The following is a 19231-nucleotide window of genomic DNA, read 5'->3' as shown; positions in this document are numbered from 1 at the left end:
GCAATGATACATGCGAGATGTCATAATTGAGTCAGTGGGGAACCCCCGTTGGTGCACCACAGTATTAATTTGAAGCAACGGTGCCGGGAGGGACTGGTACACGCCCTTGAAACGACAGATGGTCGCTGCCTGACGTCCCAGAAAGATACTGCGAATGCCTTTGTGGACCACTATAGACAGTTCTGTATGCAAGTGGACTACGTTGCTATGGTTATGAATAAAGTCCTCGAGACTTTGCATGACATTCTGGATGGGGCAGCTCTGGATATCCTCAACAAGTACCTAGATCCTGATGGTTTCCTGCTTTAACATTTTCTCGCATTTCGTGGTGTTATGACCACCCGTTGGATTGCTATGTACCAGGACCTTGTGTCGTCCAACGTTCCACTCCCCTCTGCATTCGTGGATGGGCTGACTATTCTGGTCGCCAAGCCATACAGGGGACGTGGGATAGAGCATTACACGCCAATGACCATGCTTCATTGCGATTTTAAGAGTTTGACACAGCCCCTCACAGTCCATCTCAAGTGCCACCTGCTTCAAGTTATATCTCTGGATGGAACTCGTATCGGTGGGTACAGTAACGTACACACTGTTCTCAGTGACTATCATGATGTTATCACCCTAGCAGTAACATGCTGGTTTTGCTGCACCTAGGTGTCAGTATACTTCACAAACGCCCTTGATAGCGTGAGCCATGACTGTCTTGCCGGTGATGCAATGTACGGCCTTCCTCTGTGACATCATATATATCATAATGCGACTTCCTTGAATTGTCTCATATCATCATGCGACTTCCTTGAAATGCCTCATCGCAGTTGCTGATCAGTGGACACTTTGCAGGCCCAATTATTATTTCGCGATCGGTCCGGCACGACTGTCCATCGTCGTTGATCCATTTTTCCATTTCTCTTGGTCCACTATTATGAAGACTGCCGAGTCGGTTAATTGGGCTCATGGTGAGGGGACATACATTTGTCTGTCGCTGGAATGGATCATTCGGTGTGGAACTGCTGTGGGCAGTCGTATGAATTTGACAAAGCCTGGTATTTTGAATATTGACCGGAGTCTTTTGGAAGCGAAGAGTGGCTCGTTGTGATGAATGAACACTCTCAAAAGTTTGGGAATCACCTTCATGCGCGACGTACAGAGAATGGCCGGAGCTAACATAAAAATGATCTGCATGAACATCTGTAGTAAATAGCTGCAAGCGTTGGAGATGGCACAATGAGTTTATTGTGTCAACACCCATCCATTGTATAAGATACCACATTTCGTCCATGTCTTACCAAGATGATGCCGAACTGGTTGCTGGAAGCAGTTGGCTATTTCTTCAGCACAGGTCTTATCTTCAGAGTTCGTTACGACACACTTACTTCTCCTCCTCAGGAAGGACGCCTTGGTCTGGCCAACATCAGCTTTAGAGCTGCTGCCATCTATGTCTGCACGGTGGTTAAATTGTGGACCCGCTATCAGACTGGTTTTTCAGGAGCCCTGATTAATGAGCTCAGCCCTTCTTCCAGAGTGCCACCTATTACGGTAGCACATACTTCTACTTCCCTCTCGCACCTCAAGAACATTTTCATCGAACACAGCTATGTCCATGGGGACTTACCTCGTACGAGGACTCTTACTGCGTGTGACGTTTAGTACCTAATGATGAGGTGACACACCCGGAAGCTGGTGGAGAGCCAGAAACTACAGATCGCATGGCCTGTGGCTTGGCATTTCGTGTACCATATCCTCCTGGCCACTGAGGTTCGTGCGACATGGTACTCCAGCTACATGCCATTACTATGGTAGGTTCTTTGCTTTGCCCTTAGTATCAGATATCTGACACGGTTGAACATCGACTGTGAGTCGACCTTCTGCAGAGATATGGCTGCTGATATGGAAAGTACTTAATTTACATCTTCATGTTGCTCCACGTGCTGTTGTACCGCTAATCGGTTCTGTTCCCGGATAAGATCTTTTTTCCTCGTACTAAGACAAACACAGCGTATTGGGTCTAAGCACTGTCAGTTCATTATTTGTTTAGAGATGGCAGAGAAAGTATCCTTGAGTTTTGGGTGTTTCTCCAAGATCATCAAACTGCTTTAATGCGCCATTCGAGATATAGTCAGAATTATGCCAATTTTTTGTGTCGTGTTTTCATGGATCCTACCCACAGCTGGGATGCGCGTGGGTATGAGAAGGTGAATTCTAGTTAGGTGTTGTTCTGGAACTTTAACGATTAATAGGACTACGTAATATCTATCGAGACGACGTGCCAGAATCACGCCTGATAGGACATGGGGATCAACGTGAACCTACTCGTTTCTTGGTGATATGCTGTCACTGTTTTGTTTTGTCTTGCCAGGGGGTCGTTCCTGTGCTAATTGTTGTCGTTTGTTATATTGATGATGTTCCAAGTTCTTGAACTTATGCTGATACCCTAATAATGGCACTGCAATTAATTCAGCAGTATGTTATATTATTGTACACTGTTTTATATTTGGCGCCGAAACAAATTAGTTACTGCTAAAAAACTAAGGCGACCATTCACGAAAAGCAGGAAATCCGGGTCCGAGTCCAAGTTCGGCACAAATTTTCATTTGTCTCCAGTAAATTTTGAAGCTGTTGTGCCACCATATTCGCAGTTTGCAAATCCATTTCATGATATATTGATCTGGTCTGGCAGTGTAGCATGCTTCCCTATGTTAGCAAACAGCATTAAACTCGCAGTCATTATCCCAAGATATGCTAGCCTATAGAAAGTGGCGAAAGTGGCCGTCGGCGATTACGTTATAATCTGTATGAGACAGAACACAGGAACAAAAAATTGTATCTCCATGCTAAGTTGTAATTTTTTCTCGTCCATCTTTTATAGACTTAATAATTAAAAATTTTTTTCCTCTGACGTATACAAACATTTCACGTCACCATCTTCGTTCTTCCTACTAAAGATTGACCATTCGATATGTAACGAAGTACGTTTGATATTAGTGAACAATCCTACATTTTACTTTTACACCTGGAGTCAATTTTTAGTATTTTAGGATTAACAGCAGCACATAGTAAGAAATTAAATTTTAGCTGCTGCTGTGCTGCTGATTTCTGTGAATTATTTTCCTCTCTTCACTCTGCAGTATTCTATAGGGACAAGCATGGACTATTGAGGCTACCTAAAGGGGAACAAAATATTTGATTTCAGTTTAATGGGTGAATTCTATGAAAGTGTACTTCAGCTATATAGAGGACAACGTGCAGAATATTTGTGCGAGAAGTTCTTAAGCACTACTCGCGTGATTGGGATCCTCACCAGGTGGATTAAAAAAAGACATAGAAGGAATTCAGAGGTGATTTGCTAGATTTGGTACTGATTTTCGTGAAAACAAGTACGTGTCCCTAGAGAGAAGAAGACACTCTTTTAGTGAAACACTTTCGAGAAAGTTTAGAAAGTCGGAATTTAGAACACACTGCAGAACGTTCTAGTTTTACCAGGGTTCGTCTTCGGTGAGGACCGCGCAGTCAAGGGAAATCAGGTCTTGGACGGAAGCATATAGATTTTCTTGTCCCATTGCTCAATTTACGAATGAACAGGTAAAGGCATTATTAACGGAGGTACATTGTATGGTGACTCGAGAAGTTTGTATGTAGATGTAGCCGTAGATATTGCTTCATCCTATGTATATCTCACGAAAAGTTCCCGCGCGACCGCTACGGTCGCAGATTCGAATCCTGCTTCGAGCATGGATGTGTGTGATGTCCTTAGGTTAGTTAGGTTTAAGTAGTTCTAAGTTCTAGGCGACTGATGACCTCAGAAGTTAAGTCCCATAGTGCTCAGGGCCATTTGAACGAAAAGGTCATGAAGTTAAAATTAGGCAATTTCGAGTTCACTCGTTGCTGACGTGGAACATTCACAACTGGTACTGGAAAGGGAGAAGTGACAGTGTAACGCACAGTACTCTCTGCCATAAACCATAAGGTGGTGTGCAGTTTAGTTGTGGAGGTAGAAGCAACTGTTTCGCTGCTCTTCCCTTTCTCATATGTTTGTAGCACGTACAGGTAATGAGAGGGATCCTCACGGCTTTGGAAACGAACCAGCTGCTTCGCCATAGAAATGTTTCGTTACATATCCACTTTTTCATGTTTACAACTACAACAGAAAATTAAATATCCCCCCGCGCTGAGGAAAATAAAGGGTTATACCGCCTTGGCAACATTTCTTTACACAATTCAGTCTTCACTACGTTGATATCATAATTATTTATTTCATGGTTTTATCTATTACAAGCTACTTCCTGCCCACACTGACGAAACTTAAGAAAGACGAAGAGTAATTAAATCCTAAGATAATAACTTTTGATAACAGATTTGGAAAAAAACCGCGATATATGTCTAATTTTAATAAAACAATCAGTCTTGGTCACGAAAAAGATATTTTATTTACTATGAATGGTTTCAGTGTTGAAAGACAGCTCCACTCCGTGTCCATGTGGGTCTCCGATGGTGAATCCCTACGCTCTGAAGATGGTCTCTCAATACTGATATTGGTCATCATATAATAAAACATCTATATTTGATCAAGACTGATTATTTTAGTTATTTCCAAATAAGCGCGACTATTTATATTACCCACAACTGCCGCGCATTCGCATGAGGATTCCTTGGACTTGGAAGGTTTTATGAATATTGCAGGAAAGAATGAGGCCGGCGTCTTTTTTTTAATTCTTAGAAAATGGGTCGTAAACCCTGGCTTCATGATATTGCCTGTATCCTTTTAATAACATTTTCCCGTTGGTGCTATTAAAGTGAAAGTACCCAGTCAAACTACGCGGGAAGTTATTGAAAGAAAATCTAATACACAGCGATGAGTAAAACACTACAGATAATAACAACAAAAATCCAGCATATTAAGTCATGACCGAAATAAAATTCCTTTCAAGTAGACACAGTTTACTTATTAAGATATCGGAGGGAGAAAAGAAGTTACGAGGTTTTTCGTTGTTGATGAACATTAAAGTTCATTGAATGCCGCTCAAAGTCCTAAGAATCTTTTTGTGCATTTAAAATGCTTCTGAGTTTGTGACCACACAAAATTAATATTTTACGGACACCCTGAGCTTCAGATAATGCCCGCATCCTCTCAGTTCTTATTGGAAGTGGAAGTGATTCTTTTGAGGTGGTAGACAGGTAATTCTTTAGTATTGTAAAGACGTATGTAGCCAATGAAGATTATAAGAATGGGTATCTCTGAATTGATGGAGACAAGACCAAAATTCAAAGAAGTGAAAAGTAATTGAATGGTTCTGGTAACATATTTCATAGTTCCCTGTGAACCAATTATTGATAAGACAGATTTAAACGCAGTGCAATCAGAAAAGGGTAAGAAGCGAGTATCAGTGTGAAACACGAATATGATGCGTGCAGAAATGCCTCGATAATATGAATCCATCTAATAGTTCAGCGACCTTTGAGGACTTTTTTAGAAATTAAGATTTCTAACTGTTTTGCATCGTATTTGTGTGTCGGGCTGGCGACCATCTGGAAATATTTTTTGTTGTATCTTTGATTACTTTTTCTTTTCTTTTTAAGCCAGTGTAATCATTTACTTGTAGAGACGAGTTTTCATGACGATAAATCGTCAGCGTTCGCTGAATTCTCTTCAAGCTTTTTTGGCAGGCGTAATTTTTCAGCCTCTTGCAGACGTTATCAGTGCAAATTTTCCTACAAATCTAATCCAGGTATCCTCTCGCGAGGTAGCCGTCTGCAGAGATACGCAGTTAGTGATAGGGGGAGTAGAACCATTCGAAATGCCTATTTGTAAAGAAAATGAGGATCAGTGTACACGATAGTGGTAAGAGGCCTTAATGTTCAACAGTTTTTTAAATTGTTCATGACTAGTGAACTCAGGAAGCTGGTCACAGACGCTTCCTAGATGAGGAAAGTTGATTTGCGTCTTGACACCCACTTCAAATTTAACTTGTCCCTTTCATATAGATCATATATTTCGTCTTAATGCACTGGAGATCTGCAGAAAAATATTGCCTCCTAGCCCATAAGGTTCCTTCATAACTATGAGAGACGCCCTGCTAAACCCGCAGGACAGGACAGGTAGTTGGAATTGTGGAAAGGGGCCAAAATGAGCGGCTGTCAGTTACACTCGAACACATAAAACTTTATTTATTTGACTAAAAATTACAGTACAAATTCTTGAACTTAGTTATCGGCTGAATACACCACAATATCTTATGCCTTAAGGGCACAACCACTTTAATTTTTAAAAAAGGCTAAAAGCCATTAACTCGAAATTCAGACGCCAAAAGGAACACTTAGAAGGCAGAAGGCCTCACGTTAAGTAAGTTCTATAATTTGGTTGAAGACCCAAAAATCTAACACTTGAAAAACAACAACCTTAATTTAAAGAGAGCTGAAGGCTGATGATTTAAGACTCAAGATAAAAATAAATAAAGAAACACAAGGCAGAAGACCTTATCTTCAATTAGGCTGAAGGACTCAAACAGTCTGCTGCTCGAAAGACAAAGATCCTTAAGTTAGAAACGGCTGAAGGCCCCATGACTTAAAACTCAAGGTAAAATAAATTTAAACAACAAAGCCTTATTTTAAAATAGGCTGAAGGCCCCAAACAATCTAACACTTGACAAGCAAGGAACTTTAATTTTAAAACGGCTGAAGGCGATGACTTAAAATACAACTAAAATAATTTTTAGTAGGCAGAACGCCCATCGCTTTATCTTAAACAATTCATTTATCAGGCTGAAGGTCCGAACAATCTAACACTTGACAAGCAAGGAATTTTAATTTTAAAGCGGCTTAAGGCCCATGACTTAAAACACCACTAAAAACAATTCAACTTTAATTCAAAATCATCGGCTATGAGCAATACAAATTCACACAACAGAAAATAAGAAAAGGCAGTGCAGCCAACGGCGCTCAGAAGTTTCGGGGGTCGGACAGTACTTGAAATACTAACGATCACTTAGGTGAGACAGGCAGTCGGCCCAACCATTTTCGATCCTGCGCCAGTCCAACCAACACACAGTCAACGGACCCACCAACAAGGTAACTTTTGCTCCACTTGACCAGCACACAACCGGGAGTTCAATGCAAAACGTAAAAAGGCATGGACGCCCACAACCAAGCATACATTAAGCTGTCAACACGGTGAGGAAAGGACGCTGCCTGAATTTACGTCAACGACCAGGGCAGGTAACCCGAACGTTAACGTCCACAAGACAGAAAATTCCGCTGGTGCACTTCAATTGCAAATAACGAAATACAGTTAGACTCCACCGGACAGTGGCTAAACATTCGCGAACTCGAACACACACGTTGTTGCTCGCGGGAATGTCCCAACAGCCAACAACGAGAACCAAACGGCACAGTGCGAGCAGTCTTGACTTGCTGGTAAATTAAATCCAAACTCAACTTTCATGTCCAGGGTCGATGAGTACAAGGTGCAAATATCGATACACACCTCTGCTGCCTCTCACTGACAGAGAGAACAACATCATAATAGCAATAGCCACGGGAAACCAAACACAGAATAGGCACCAAGGTCTCTACATCTACATCTACATCCATACTCTGCAAGCCACCTGACGGTGTGTGGCGGAGGGTACTTTGAGTACCTCTATCGGTCCTCCCTTCTATTCCAGTCTCATATTCCAGTCTCGTATTGTTCGTGGAAAAAAAGATTGTCCGTATGCCTCTGTGTGGGCTCTAATCTCTCCGATTTTATCCTCATGGTCTCTTCGCGAGATATACGTGGGAGGGAGCAACATACTGCTTGACTCCTCGGTGAAGGTATGTTCTCGAAACTTCAACAAAAGCCCATACCGAGCTACTGAGCGTCTCTCTTGCAGAGTCTTCCACTGGAGTTTATCTATCATCTCCGTAACGCTTTCGCGATTACTAAATGATCCTGTAACGAAGCGCACTGCTCTCCGTTGGATCTTCTCTACGTCTTCTACCAACCGTATCTGGTACAGATCCTACACCGTATAATGGATTATACTGTAAATGATGAAAGTATGTGAATGCAGCTTGCCGCTAACTTGGTGTAATGTCTCTCACACATTAACCTGTACAGTAAAGTAAGGGCCTCCTGTTTTATCTTTAGGCTGATCCGTGATAAGACAGGCAAACAATTATACTAATGGAGGATTCTGCGTATTTTCTCTAATTTCATTCGCTCTCTCTCTCTCTCTCTCTCTCTCTCTCTCTCTCTCTGTCCTTTATCTATATACAGTTTTAAATATAATATTTCATTACGTGAACTCAGCCCAATAGAATCTCTGGTGGAGCCCTTCGTCTTAATATTCAGCGGCTGGCTTGCTGTAAAAGATCTTTATATCTATTATTATTGTTAAGCGCTGCATTCAGTTGGGAAAATCGATCGTTTGAACAATTCGTTCATTTTACGACAGATTTAGAATTTCAGATGTGTCCGAAGCCTTTTTGGACGATTTTATAAAATCTCGGTGATTGCAGGCTCTCTTCGTCACAACTGAAACTTCCCCACTAATTACAGGGCCAAGACAATCATCAATGATTCAGACAGAGAACTCATTCGTCATTCACTCTAGAATAAAATGGTCACAAACCTTATTTCTGAGGAAAATTGTATATTCAATCCATCTCCATTACATGTTCCGTTTTCTGTTGATTCCCAGTCTTACTTAATTTGCGTTTACAATTTTTCTCTCTCTTCAAATAACCCGCTAGTGGCACAAACGTTAATAGCTCGCTTTAGCGAGAAGAAGAGCAAATATGTCTCTTTTATCAACCCGACAATCTTCCAACAGATACTTCCGAAGCTGTCCTCGTTATCCGTCTATAATAACCATGGAGAATCCATATATGTATCTCTGTTATTCCAAAGAATAAACGTACTCGAAAAATACCTTGGCGTCGACGAGCTGTCGGCGCATATATTACTAGAAAATCCGATCAGATACTTTTCAAAAGTGAATAAATGTGGATGATTTGATTGACCATTATTAATTATTGCGTGGTAGAGGGTAATTTTCCGTGGGGAGATTATAATGCCCCTCGCAGCGAGCGAAGTTTGTGAGCTCAATTTTGATTTACCGAACACACTTCGCGAGCTATCTATTAGTGTGGATAACCCGGAAGTGATGATTGTCAGTCCTCCGATTGAAAAAGAATATTATGTTTAAGACAGACGAAGAAAAGAAATGTTGAAAACAGAAGAAATGAAGAGACAGTTACCGCGGCTGTATTGCTTTTACGTGCATCTAGGTGTTATGTTTGCTGTGCACAACCAAGGAAGATGATCTTTCATGAAACTGTTATCAGGGTCTACCCATTCGGGAACTTTCTTTAGCAGGGAAACCTTGGAAAACCTCTTAAGCCTAGACCCCCAGCCTACGGTACATAGAAGATAGGAAAGCCTATAGAAGAAAAAAATAATTTTGAAATAGATCTCTAAAGGAAAGACAGGGATCAATTTATATCACGATTTGGAGAAGAGTGATTTGTGCCTCTAGTAAAAAAAAAAAAAAAAATTACAATAAATAACGTGAATTTTCGTTTTACAATCTTGTTCCTAGGACAATATCTTGAGGTGCTAAAACTCCCCCGGGTCTTGCATGTCCCCGACGTCCGCATTTGTAGTCGGTCTTCTACGCGGCCCACAATGGGAAGAGTAGAAGGGACAGGGATACTCGAATTCACATGCAACATTCATTTCAAAAGAATTAGCAATGACCAAAAGGGAAACTCTTCCTGTAAGAGAACTGTTTAGGTTGCACCGTCCAAGATTCTCCTTTTTGAAAGCAAAATCCTTATGGCTTCATGGATCCTTTTTGTTACGACGTACGTCAATGAATTTAGCCATTAACTAATGATGTTGCCAAAAGCATCATCATATTTACTCTCGTTTGAATACTCTTTTTGACTTTGCATCCCCACTTGTGCTTATAAGTCCAACAGTTCTGACACATTTTCTATCACTGATTTGTTCTTCGTTATTTAAAGGATTCATGCAACTTACAATAGATTTTGGATTCAAAGCATCGAATAATGGAAAGTGTAGTTCATTTTATACAAATACATGATCCATCATTTCCTTGAAAGTCATATAATTTACCTATACTCAAAAACTTTTTATCCTAAATACACATATTTCTCCAATTGATTGTTGTAATGTAAAAGTTATTAGCATTGAGGAATGCGGATTCACTTCTTTCATTTATTCTCTGATTCATACGGCGTTAACACATGCACATATATGGAAATGGATTTTTTTTTTCCAAACAAAAATTCCAAACGAACACGACCCATTAAATAACTATTAATTCTATGAATATTACTTTCTTTAAACATTCAATAATAAATTAAAAACTCTTAACTTCTAATTATAACACCTTTTCTTTTTAAAGTTCAGCATGAATCAGTTTACCCTCGCGTTTGGTGCGAATCTCTTACAAAGCATATCTGTGTCGTCTATATCGATTCTACCTCTCGCGCCGACGTCAACTGTTTTGCGCGGGAAATTATCTTTGCGGCGTTAACCGTCACTCATGATTCACTGCCTCAACACATCCCTTCACACGTTTACACATCTAAGCGTGCACTTGAAATTATATATGAACCTTCACTCGGAACCTCTTTTGATTATTCAGCGTCATTTACGGGAAACATTTCATTGTTCTTGAAGGTCAGTTAGATCCTTTATAAATCTTGATGACATTAGCAATGCTAAAGTTCCATGTTCACCCAAACACAGGTGAAGCCTATCTCCACTATCTTCTTTGCAACACTCGATAGTAATAGTTAGTCACTATTTCTATAGTCTATGTCACTGATTAATTATTTCAATTTAAAGTTTTGTAACACTACACACACAGTTTATTGTTATGTTTTTTTTTTTTTTTTTTTTTTTTTTTTTTTTTTTTTTTTTTTTTACGAGCGTTCATCTCTGTCACTCGCAACACCATTCCTCCATATCTTCTAATCTTCATTAAATTTCTTCAAGTCGTTATGGGAAAATAACCCTTTTATTTTGTTCGATCCCGGGTATGCTAATAGGTAAGCCCCAGGATTCGGAATTTGTAGGATAATGTATGGGCCAGTATATAGTAACTCCCATTTCTTTATACTTTTCTTTATTAAGGATGGTTTGGTATGTCTTTTGACTAATACCTTTTCTCCGACCCGGTATGTCTGTACCCTCTTGATTAATTTGTCAAATTGTTGTTTTCTCTGATCAGCTTTTTTCGTCATATTTATGATGGCTTGTCTTATTTTTTCTTCCCAAGGCATCTCAGTTTCCTGAGTTTTGGGCATATGGTCAGTCCAGAAGTTTTCCTCTTTTGCTTCGAACATCAATTTACGAGGTGTATATCCAGTTGAGGAGTGGGGCATGTTATTGTATATCTGCTCAAATTCTTCCACATAATTTGCCCACGCAGTCTGCTTATTATGGCAATACGTCCTCATAAATCGATTGAATTCTCTAAAAATTCTCTCAACCAAATTGCCTTATGGGTGGTAAAATGGTGTTAGTATGTGTTTCACACAGACTTGAGACAAAGTCTGTTTCCATCGGAGTCCCGTGAATATTTTAGCATTGTCTGTTATGATCGCCTTAGGTGTACCAACATGTGAAAGATAATCCCTTATCAATCTTAATACAATTACTTTGGCTGTAGCCGCCTTTATCGGGTATAGCTTTACGTATTTCGTACACACATCGAGAAATGCCAACACATATTTAACACCACCTCTTGAAGTAGGTAACGGACCACACAGGTCGCACGAAATTAATTCTTTTGGTTCTTGGACTAATATAGAGCATAATGGGTGCTTAGTCCCTTTTGAATCCGGCTTTGTTTTTTGACAGATTATGCATCTCTTTAAGACCTCATGCACTCTGCGCTTTATGTTGGGAAAATAACAGTACCCACTTATCTTGTCTGCACATTTTGTCGCACCGAAATGTCCCCAGGTTAAATGAGTGAACCATACAAGTTTCTCTATTTGCGCCTCAGGTATACAAACACACCAACGGACTTTGTTTTGCCTTCCACAGCGGAAAAATAATACTCCATTTACGAGTTTGTAATAATTTGCCATCTGATCCGAAGGTTGGTGTTGTAACCTTTGAATGACACTTCCCCATTGAGCATCTCTTTTCTGTAACTGTGCCATATGCGCACACAAATTGACGTAGTACGTCTTAAATGGATTTTCCTGCAGCAGCAATACAGGGAATTCAGAGTTATTATTTACTTCAATCTCTTTAGTCAAACCCTGCGGTGACCTTGATAGAGCGTCAGCAATAATGTTTTGCTGTCTTGAGACATGCACGATCTTAAATTGGTATTGTTGCAGAGCGAGAGTCCATCTAGCCAGTCTGGCGTGTAACAGTTTACACGTTTGTAAAAACGTTAATGATTGATGATCGCAATATACGATAGTCTTTGACCCATATAGATAATAATGAAATTTTTTAAAACCCCAGACGAATGCAAGAGCCTCTAATTCTGTCATCGTGTAAGTTCGTTCACAGCTGGACAAAACACGACTGGCAAACGCAATAGGACAGAAGGTGAGTTGTCCATTTATCTTGCGTACTTGGAAAAGGCACGCTCCAAGACCCACATTCGAAGAATCTGTTGACAAGTAAAATTCTTCTTGCATGTCCGGATGGTACAAAAGCTGTGCATTTACTAATTGCTTCTTTATCTCCTCGAATGCTTCTTGACACTCTAATGTCCAGAGCCAGGGCACATCCTTCTTCAGCAAACTATTTAGAGCTGCTGCATTCATGGCCTGATTTGTTATAAATCTTCTAAAAAATGAGGCAAGACCCATAAACCCTTTTAATTGCCTCCTATTTCTGGGTGTTGGAAACTTACTAATAGCAATTAGCTTCTCCTTGGTTGGTAAAATTCCCTTTGCGTCAATTATATGCCCCAGGAACTTGATTCTGTTTACTGCAAAATGGGATTTCTGTAGGTTAGCAGTTATTCCCATGGTTTTGAACACGTCCAACACCCGTCTCAGTAAGGTAATATGCTCCTTCCAAGTCTTCGATGCAATAAGCAAATCATCAACAAACACTGTTATCCTGGTTCTTAGTTCTGGGCCTAGTGCATAATCTAGAGCTGCTATAAAGATTCCAGCACTAATGTTGAGTCCGAAAGGAACTACAGTAAATTGGTAACTTCTTCCGGAATAAATGAAAGCCGTATATTTCCTTGATGACTCATCCAGCTTGACTTGCCAATAAGAACTCCGCAAATCAATGCTTGTCAAATATTGGACATCCTGGAACCGTTGTATAAGTTCGTCTATGTTTTCCGGATGTGTTCTCACTGGAATAATGATTTTATTTATTTCTCTGGCGTCGAGTACCAGTCTCACAGTCCCATTTGCTTTTGGCACGACCAACAATGGGGAGCAGTATGGGCTTGTAGAGGGTTCGATCAAACCCCATTTCAACATGCGATCTATTTCTTTCTGAACTTGAGCCTTTAACCTCCAGGGAACAGGATAGAAAGTTCTACAATACGTTTCGTGCGGCTTAACGTAGAGATGGCATATGTATCCCTTAATAACTCCTGGCCTTTCATCAAACACGTTTTTATACGCTAATAATAATTCTTTGAGCTGCTTCTTCTGATCTTCAGTAATGCAGTCGGATTCATTTAACTTCTCGTACACTAATTGACCGAAATCTCCTTTGACTTGGAACTCATTAATTACATGCTGTTTAGAATTTTGTGCCGTCCTGATTACTTGCACACTGATCCACTATTATATTTTCTGGTAAGGCTTTCTTTTTTCAACAAGTCCAACTCAATTTCTTGTTTATTTACATTTAACCAAATTTTTCCTGTTTTAAAATCTATTCTGCATCCGTATTGACGTAGGCTGTCGACTCTGATAATGCAATCTACCACCAAATTTTTCACGACAAGGAATGTGCTTAATATTGCTACATTTCCGACTTCTACACTAAGTAGTGACTGCACTTTTACATTAGCCGATCGAGCCCCAACGGCGCCTATTATTCTGCAATTTTGAACTGGAAAAATTGGTACTTGTCTTATATTTCTGATCTTGTTGAATAGTGCCTCCGAAATAACATTTGTGGTTGCAGCTGTGTCTAAAACCGCCACTATAGGTACAATCTCCAAAATGACTTGCACTTCGGCTACTGCCACCTGTTCCTTATCCTCATCCTGTGGTTCTAAGTCCTCGGTCAGTTCATCTGCCAGTAATCGTCCATCATTATACGTTAGCATGGGTACACATATCCTGTTGCCCCTCAACCAATTGTTGACCGCTCCTCCGGGGCACGAGTGGGTCCTTACAAGTTTGTTGGATTTTGACTTGCGTGCTGGTTGACATCATCCGTCACTTCGGTAATTACCGGTTGATTCGTAGATGTCCGTCCCCACTGATGTTGGTTATTTGAGTTCATTCCCCCCGGTTGATTCCACTTTCTATTACTGTTATTATTCCAGGCTTGGGGTCTAAAATTCCTTTCGTTCCCCCACACGGGATTGTATCTTTTCCCATTCCTGTTGTTCCTTGGATAGCCCCTCGCAAGACTATTGCCGGTATTACTATTGAGATTTTGAGGGGTTTCTCCGCTATTTAACGATCTCTGTCCATTCCCTTGCCTACCGTTGGGCGGAGGTTCTATCTCCCTATATTGGAATCTGTTATTACGGGCTGTCTGGTTGTTCTCTTCAATAATATCTATATGGTCTAACGTCGTGAGGAATGACTCCAAGTCTTTATCATTGCCGTAAATCAATTTATTCCGGATTCTAATTGGTAGTCTTGCCTTAAGTATGTGTATTATGTCTGGCAAGGGCATAGGTCTGTCCCAGTATCTAGTTTTATTTATATATTTTTCACAATACTTCCTAAGGCTTCCTTTTGAAAAGGAGAAAGGCTCTGGGTAGAGCACCTCCTGCCTTAGGCGTTCCTGTACCCCTTCTGACCAGAAGGCTTGCCGCTAACTTGGTGTAATGTCTCTTACACATTAACCTGTACAGTAAAGTAAGGGCCTCCTGTTTTATCTTTAGGCTGATCCGTGATAAGACAGGCAAACAATTATACTAATGGAGGATTCTGCGTATTTTCTCTAATTTCGTTCGCTCTCTCTCTCTCTCTCTCTCTCTCTCTCTGTCCTTTATCTATATACAGTTTTAAATATAATATTTCATTACGTGAACTCAGCCCAATAGAATCTCTGGTGGAGCCCTTCGTCTTAATATTCAGCGGCTGGCTTGCTGTAAAAGATCTTTATATCTATTATTATTGTTAAGCGCTGCATTCAGTTGGGAAAATCGATCGTTTGAACAATTCGTTCATTTTACGACAGATTTAGAATTTCAGATGTGTCCGAAGCCTTTTTGGATGATTTTATAAAATCTCGGTGATTGCAGGCTCTCTTCGTCACAACTGAAACTTCCCCACTAATTACAGGGCCAAGACAATCATCAATGATTCAGACAGAGAACTCATTCGTCATTCACTCTAGAATAAAATGGTCACAAACCTTATTTCTGAGGAAAATTGTATATTCAATCCATCTCCATTACATGTTCCGTTTTCTGTTGATTCCCAGTCTTACTTAATTTGCGTTTACAATTTTTCTCTCTCTTCAAATAACCCGCTAATGGCACAAACGTTAATAGCTCGCTTTAGCGAGAAGAAGAGCAAATATGTCTCTTTTATCAACCCGACAATCTTCCAACAGATACTTCCGAAGCTGTCCTCGTTATCCGTCTACAATAACCATGGAGAATCCATATATGTATCTCTGTTATTCCAAAGAATAAACGTACTCGAAAAATACCTTGGCGTCGACGAGCTGTCGGCGCATATATTACTAGAAAATCCGATCAGATACTTTTCAAAAGTGAATAAATGTGGATGATTTGATTGACCATTATTAATTATTGCGTGGTAGAGGGTAATTTTCCGTGGGGAGATTACAACCGGTGAGCAGTATTCAAGGAGTGGGCGAACAAGTGTCCTGTAACCTACTTCCTTTGTTTTCGGATTGCTTTTCCTTAGGATTCTTCCTATGAATCTCAGTCTGGCATCTGCTTTACCGACGCATAACATGAGCCCAACATGGCTCATAGTGATTGATTAAACGTTTGTCTTTCACCTTGTTTCTATCATCATCACTTCGAAAATTTATTCAGACTATGAGGTGAATAGTGTTTTAGGTATAACTGCTTTTTTGACTCATTTTACTATTACCTCGATTATGGCAGTTATATTGTTGTGGAGGTTTTTAACTATGTTGCTGTATTGAGAACCTAGGAGCTTAAACCGAAAATTGTGGACGTGACTTCTGATATTGTCAGTTGCTTTTGCGTTATGAATTACCTTACGCTCTTGTCGAGATATCTTTGGAGTACGCTCTCGAAAGAAAACAAGCTGTTTCTTTTTTTCGATACCATTCATAAATCAGAATATGTTTAATTAATGTTTGCTTCTATTTTCCACCTTTACATATATAATAATGAGTGTTCATACTGGTACAATTATTGCATTACTAACTATATTTAGCTAATTTGCAGCTGGTCTTAGTAAGTGTCTGATTTAATTTATTTTTGTATGAATCTACCTAAAATCTATTTCCTTACAAAATCTACACGTATATTAATCACAGGACAGATTTAAATAAAGACCGCTGCCGAGAACATCAACGACCTACTCATTTAATGCTGCACAACAGTTCAGTGGTCGAAGAATATTGTCTATCGGGCGTGGATTACACCTGCGCTGCAGTACTGGCTCCAGTATCACATTAGTGGGATTGTATCGCCTAGGTGCCTATTGACATTCAAACTAGGGACTAACCTATCAATGACGACTCTGACTACAACTTAAGAAAAGTTTGAAATCCGGCACTTGATTTAGTTAGGACTAAGGACTGATAGAGGCACTATTGCCACGACGCCGACGTGACGCGTACAGAACGTCGAATACTGTGACGGTAGACACGCTGGGGCGCCTCTGGCAGTGACTGCGGATGGAACAATGGGCGGGTATAATGAGGTTTGGTAAGGATATAAGCAGCCCATGAGCCAAGTGACGGTCATTTCATTAGCACACCTGATGATAGTGACAGGATCGATGGTCGAAATATTATACCGTTTCGACACCGACAGCCGGTAGCACACCAGTAGGTTATTTTATCAACAAAAGAACACTCTAAGAATCTGTGACTTTGCTTCTTGTAGACCTCACTAAAGAAGTAAACGAATTACTATCTTTTCATCTTCTATAGGTAAACAATCTTATTACAAATTACTTTGCTGAGCAATGTAGAAAAAGGCGTAGCGGGCATGCTTGGAAAAAATGTCGCATTTGGGCCACTCCAACTCTACATTCATAGTGAGTTTTCGCGGCGCACAGTGTCAATGGTGTATTGTGGGTATAATGGCTAGGATGAAGCCGTAGCCGCCAGGGTAAAGTCAAGTGCTCTATACCAAGTGTCAGACCGGCATCGAGGATGAATATCCCGTGTTATAAAATCGAGTCGAAGGACTACAGTGTATTACATACCAATAACAACCACCTCCCAGTAATGATCTTCAGGAGCTAACATCATGCTTTAGTATGTGTGCCATTTACACACTGTAACACATATTAGTTAACATGACCACAAGAAAGTAACCATGGAAAATGTTCATCCGTGTTAGTACACACTCATAGTAGCATGTAAGTTTGTCCGCAATCCTTGATCTGACACAGATCTCTATGACCACCAGGATATACCTTTGGCCGTTGGTGGTAGTTTCTTCGTAGGTTTTTGTTTATGCTAGGGAGTCTTTCTACCTCTCTCGAGCCTCAGTGGTGAATCACATGAGATTCTGCTGATAGATCATATGCGTTTGTTTCACCAAATTCACAACACTGCTGAACTTATTTCAGCTAGATAATGACATACAACAATGGTCCAGAGTTGTGTTGGAATGCTTAGATAAACACTTGATGCCCATGAACATATTTTCTAAGTTCCTAATAATCACTCTGAACACCTCTGAAAGAGCCGTGAGCATTATTATCTTTTTCGATAGTACTACATGAATTACGTGGCTTTCCAATGCTTCATTTGTTCCGTAGAATCCATAATATGACGTATTATCTCCATTATCGAAATGAAAGCCAAAGGGAGTGCCACATCACACTAAGCTTCTTCAAGAACATATATTACGATTAACAAAAGGACGACGTCCAGTTCCAGTTTCGTGTTAGCCGAATAAAATTTAATTGTCGGTTTTTGATCTTGCACAGCATAATTGTCTAATTTTGTTACGTGTCAAGCAGGACTGATACCTGTGCGGCATCCTCTGTGTATGACAATCCTCTAACGATCTCACAAATGAAGGTGATGTAGTGGTCCATCGGGGTTCAGATCTCCGGTTCCTTTGGCGGCCTATTTTCTGTATCATCGTTGCCGACTTCAGTATTACATTCCATTTGTAACGACCTCGTCGACGACTTGAGTTTCTTTACTTCTGTAGAAGTTGCAACGTTAGGCGTATGTAGGCTACCTAATCTGCCGCCCAGTACTGTACGAGGTAAGATGAATTTGTTGAACGGCTGAGCGCTGGCGGACGGCCTCGGGGTAGTCAGCGTGCTGCGGCCGGTCCAGCGGCAGAGACAAGTGGCGGCGAGCCCAGATGCGGCACAAATGCTTGGCGAGGGATTGGGAAAATCACAGTACGGGTAATTTTGACAGACAGTGCTCCGAAAAACGGCGGAATGTCTAACAAGCTTAAAGATTGCTTCTTACAGCTCTCTGAGAATGTATAATAATTTACAGTCAAATATTAATGCCAATTTTAATACATCTGCCATCTCAGAAAAATGAGGCACATCCAATGACACAACTGCATTTCAATATCTTTATAACTGTAGACGTTATTATTTCACAGTGAATAACATTTTCGCAATGAATCTATGAATTAACAACTTTTAAACACTTCATGCCATTTCAGTATAGATATCTCGGATGATAGCATTCCGTTATAGATACCATCTCTGAAATCTATCTTATCTGTACCTATTATATTTCTTGATTTATTAATCTTTTATATCCTTTCATTACACAAATGATGGTCAGAATATCACATTCTCCAGAATTACACAGGAATGAACACAGCATTAATATCTCATATTTTGTCATACTTCTGTTTTTATTTAATCAATAGTT

General features: G+C 40.2%; 1 protein-coding gene across 7 annotated transcripts in view; it reads left to right on the top strand.

Moving 5' to 3' along the window:
- Window positions 1-19231, top strand: part of LOC126470365 (thrombospondin type-1 domain-containing protein 7A-like) — a 1214159-nt gene that overhangs the window by 282204 nt on the left and 912724 nt on the right. The gene's annotated exons all lie outside the window — the stretch shown is intronic.

Source organism: Schistocerca serialis, chromosome 3, assembly GCF_023864345.2.
Source record: "Schistocerca serialis cubense isolate TAMUIC-IGC-003099 chromosome 3, iqSchSeri2.2, whole genome shotgun sequence".
NCBI classification, from domain to species: domain Eukaryota; kingdom Metazoa; phylum Arthropoda; class Insecta; order Orthoptera; family Acrididae; genus Schistocerca; species Schistocerca serialis.
This window is presented reverse-complemented; position numbering and strand designations above follow the sequence as displayed.